Below are 4,899 nucleotides of genomic sequence, written 5' to 3'. Positions count from 1 at the left end.
CTTTAATCCCAGAACTTGGGAGGCAGATGCAGGCAGACCTCTCTGAGTTTGAGGGAAGTCTAGTGGTTTACATTGTGAGTTCCAGGACAGCCAGGGCCATGCAGAGAGAGCTTGTCTCAAACAAACAAATGAACTAATAAACAAACAAACAAGATCCATCTGTACCACTCTGAGGCATACACCCAAATGGCTCTACATCCTACTATTGAGATGCTAGCTCATTCATATTCATTGATGCTTTGTTCATAATATCCAGAAATTAGAAACAGCCTCAATGTCGACTAACTGATGAATGAATAATGAAAATATGGTCCATTTTTACAGTAAAATATTATCCAGCTGTTAAAAGAAATGATATTCTGAAATTTGCGGCTAAAAGGATGGAAGTAGAAAAATAATCCCGAGTGAGGTAACTGAGACTCAATGACTAATATTATATCTTATCTCTTATATGTGGGTATTGCTTTTAAGCTTTTGATATGTGAGTTATAATCTGAAAAACCACAGAGCTTAGGTAATTAGTAAAGGATGGAGGTGCAAGAGAGGATCTCTCTAGGAAGGGGAAGCAGAATGTAGTTGTTATGGAGGGACAAAGAGGAGATAGAATAGGAGAGTTAAATAGGGTTAAATAGATAGCTGGATGGAAGACAAGAGTAAGGGAGGGAATATGGGGAGGAAGAACTAACAACAAGCACCATTGGAATAACCACAGAGAAACCTACTACTGTAGAAGCTTCCTAAAATGTATATATATATGAAAAGAATCTAAATGGAGTCACCAATAATAAGAGAGACAATGCTATAAGTAGATGTCTAATGACAACAAGTAAAACCTCCAGGACCAGGAATGGGCTACATCTTGTTGAGACACTGGGCTAAGGGACTCCATGGAAACCTCCAAACATCACAGGCTATTCCCAAGCCCCATTGGTTACTCCTGGCAATCTGATGGTTAAGGCAAACTGCTGAAGAGAACACTTTTGTCATTGAACAAGGAGACACCAAGGTGGTTTTGAGAAGGGGCTATATTCTCATATATTATGGTGGAAGGGAAAGCCTCAGTTGATCAACCCAGCTCTCAACAGTTTTGAATTTCATTTACTTTTGAAACACTACAACCATAACAGTCCTTGCACCATGGGGATTGCTAGGATTAATTTGTTAGAGGAATAAATAAGCGAATGAACTCATACCCTTTTTTTGTGTCTTAATTGCAGCCAGCCACATTCAGAGTACCAAGCTGAGAAGGGACTTGTCCCTCTTCCTTCATCGCATGGTAGGGAGTAAGAGACACTTGCAGTGTCTAGTGTGGCCTAAATCTTCTCATTTCCTGTCTGGTCAAACCACTGGGAATTGACTTTAATGTGATCACTAACCATGAGTGGTTATGATTTTTGTTTGTTTGTTTGTTTCAAACGTGACTTGGAATTCTCTTTAGTCCTTTCTTTTTACCCATTCCTTCATTGGCATCAGAGACTACTTATCAGGGCTCTGAAGTATACTGAAGAGCGGCTGAGATATCCAGCCTTGTGGATTCAACTACTGGATTCTTTGACTGGACCACAACCTATAAATCATCCTAATAAATCTGCTCTCTCTCTCTCTCTCTCTCTCTCTCTCTCTCTCTCTCTCTCTCTCTCTCTCTCTCTCTCTCTCTCTTGATTCATTCTATAAGTTCTCTTACTCTAGAAAACCATGGCTAATACTCTGCACAAGTGGGGACATTCCTCTTATAATTCACAAAATATCCTGTGGTTTCCAGTTCCATATGCCCTTAATTACTCTAAAAGATTTGTTGAGTTTATTCCTTATAGTCCAGTTGAATTTTGGCAGCAAAAGGACTTGTGCATATATCTGTTCTTTTTTTCAGATGCAATGAAGGCTCAGGTAGATTGAGTGTCTTTCACGGGGTCTCAGAGTTGGGAAGTGACAAGGCCTGGACTGGGAAGCAGAGGTTGAGTATCAAATAACGAGCTCTTCCTCTGCCCCAACTCCCCTGTCTCTGCCTGGTCTGCACAGTAACTCATCCATTAACACTCCAAATATCGAATCTCCCGACCTCCACAGCCTTGAATTTAGACTGGGCTCCTAGTTATAGTCTTCTGCTCCAGAGCTAGGCTCTATCCCTCTGGTACTGTGCCAGAGCGTTTCCCGACTAAGTTGGCATTTAGGCCCCGGCAGTAGGACGGAATTCTCATGCAGAGAAAGAGTGTGTTCTTGCTTTCACCGTTTCTGGAGGCAAGAAGAGCAAACTTTTGAGAGTGAGCGGTGTGTGTTCCAGCACTTCAACAAGCAGAGAAGTCTGCAAAAGAGCCGTGTGTCCAGACGCTGTTGTTTTCTTACGTAAGGTTGGAAGGTTCTTCACCTGAGGAACTGAGGGGTCGAGGTAAATAAAGCTGCAGAGTCTGTCTCTGAACTAGAACCTGGAGCTTCTTCTTGCAGGCCAGCAGTTATTCTCTTCCCCCTCACTCAGCTGTAGCCTAAGGGTCACTGTCTTTGGTCTGCTATGCGAGGGCCTTGGACTTGGCCCTCCGGGGGAGTCTTCTGCCAGCAAGGCTACCTGCTGCTTCTTTCTTCCAGAAAGGAACTGTCCAATCTCAACTCTCTAGAGATTCTGGAGCAGAAGAAAACTAGTCCGGAACCCAGATGGTCTATGGGTAACGCCCAGGATTAACTAGTCCACCTACTGCAAATAATTCAAGAGGGTCCAGTCAATGTGTTCTAGCCGCTTTGGCAGAGGTGTTGTTGATATGTTTAATGGTTGTACTTTAGAATAGGAATGTCAGGTGGGACCTTCCCCAGTTAGAGTCGCTTGCAGGAGGCAGGGCTACCTACATATACATGTACTGTCTTCTGAGACTGAAGGCATAAAAGTACCAGTGTTCCCGTTCGGTTTCGAGCAGAGGACCTCTCGCGCGTGAGGCGAGCGTCAATTAACCACTACACTACGGAAACGACCACGGAACTGTTTTCTCTCAATTTACAATCCAAGTCAAACACTATAACCTTGCTAAAGTGTAGTCCCGAAGTTATAGCCTCACATTAACTAAGAGAATTTTGAGAAATGCAACGAAAATAGAGATAAAAACCATACAGGAGAGGCGAGATCCTGTCACAGGGAAGGAATAAGAAATGCACCTCGGGCGGAACGGCGGAGGGACGAGTTCAAGGGAAGAAGCCCGGGAGAAGGGATTCCCGCCCTGAGAGCGCTGCATCGCATGCGCATACAACACACAGGGGGCGTGGGGCTAAGAGAGCCTGATCACCTGGAGGAGAACGTTGTAGACGCTGGAGAACTTTTGAGAGAACCCGGGCAGGTGGCAGAGTTTAGAAATGGAAAATTGAGACTAATAGGACGGAAGCCACATCCCATTCAGACCAAGAGGAGGTTGGGTCACGCGCTGCTGTCGGCAGTACAGGCCGGTGAGGAGCAGAAAAACCCACCAATAACGCGGGGGAGTGAGCAAAGAGATGGACGAGAAGATTCCAGAGAGGCGGGCAGCGAATTTACAAGCACGATGTGGTTTAAGACAAAAAGCCTAAACCTGGTTAAACAGAAGAGGTTCTGCACCAATGTCTGCCGAGTGAAGGAACACATGGAGACGCTCAGAAGCAATTGTTAAGTACACTATGTGGGTGTGAGAAACTGGCAAGTGAGTGTGTGCTGAAACTTTTGTTTAGAGTGTGAGAGCAAAGTGTAGTATTTCAGTCCTCAATCTAGTTAACATAATAATTGGAGGATGTGGGCATCGATCCCACTACCTCTCGCATGCTAAGCGAGCGCTCTACCATTTGAGCTAATCCCCCTAGATACAAGCAGAACTTACTTGTACTTTCATTTATGCAAAGTGCCTCCACTGGTTTTTCACACAAGTTACCTGCTATAGAAAACTATGCCTGTCAATGTTAAAAACATAGGGCCGAGACTAATATCTTCTAACTTCTCAAAAGGGTAGAGAGTGAATTGAGAGCCTGAAAACACAAGAAAGTGAAAAAGAAAAAAAGAGAGGTTCTGTTTCTGCCCGGTTTCGAACCGGGGACCTCTCGCGTGTTAGGCGAGCGTGATGACCACTACACTACAGAAACAACCTTAGAGGAGTTTCTCCCCTACCTCCTACACATAGAGTCCAAGCTTTCTTAGTAAATGGTTTGTTGGCATTCTTTGTATATTTATGTATCATAGGGTAGCTAAGTCAATGTAACTACAGCAGCTGTATCCCCTCCATCCCTAGCCCTTGGTGGCCCCACTGTTCTTTGCTATTGCCAATTGAATACAAAGATTTCACAATGTAAGCGAAGTCCTGTGGAATTTGTCCCTCTGTGGCTGGTCACTTAACAGCATGTCCTCAGCGTCTTCGTTCCAGAGATTGCAAGTGACAGAGCCTTTTTAGAAAGGGCAGAGTAGCTAACGTTCCACGCGTGTCTGCTGTGTTTTCATCTGTCCACTGATAGCAGCTTGATTTTGTATGTTCCTTATTAGGAGTAATCCTGCTGTGAATGTGAAGGTGCTAGTCACTCAGAAGGTAAGGATTCATTACTGAGCCCATGGCTTTGGTCATGTTCCCTATTGCTAATCTAAAGGAATTGTCGTGCTTGTGCCTTTAGTGACTGTAATAATTTATATCCCATCAAAATTATGTAAAGTCTTCTTTTCCCTACACCTCGGCATCACCGGCTCTCTTCTGTTTGTGAGGACGCATAGCCAATGCCTCAACACGATGCTCCTCATACTGCCTGCTCATGTCTCCCTTCATCCTGGTTCAGTCCTTGGAGCAACACACTCAGTGTCTACAGTAATTGATATTACATTAACGTCTGCTTGCATGCGGGAAGGGCTGAAGCAATGTCAGCATCAGGGAAAAGACTAACTCATGGTCTGGGGCGTGCACAGGCATCCGA

At 44.4% G+C, this 4,899-nt stretch overlaps 2 non-coding genes across 2 annotated transcripts; both read right to left on the bottom strand.

Moving 5' to 3' along the window:
• Positions 1 to 3,734: 3,734 nt before the first annotated feature.
• Trnaa-agc lies at positions 3,735 to 3,807 on the bottom strand. The gene has a single exon. It is a non-coding gene; the product is annotated as a tRNA-Ala (tRNA).
• Positions 3,808 to 4,013: 206 nt separating this feature from the next.
• On the bottom strand, positions 4,014 to 4,086 carry Trnav-aac. The gene has a single exon. It is a non-coding gene; the product is annotated as a tRNA-Val (tRNA).
• Positions 4,087 to 4,899: the final 813 nt, after the last annotated feature.

This window comes from Mastomys coucha, unplaced genomic scaffold (assembly GCF_008632895.1).
Source record: "Mastomys coucha isolate ucsf_1 unplaced genomic scaffold, UCSF_Mcou_1 pScaffold7, whole genome shotgun sequence".
NCBI classification, from domain to species: domain Eukaryota; kingdom Metazoa; phylum Chordata; class Mammalia; order Rodentia; family Muridae; genus Mastomys; species Mastomys coucha.
The sequence above is the reverse complement of the archived record's forward strand: the minus strand, read 5'-3'. Positions and strand labels throughout refer to the sequence as shown.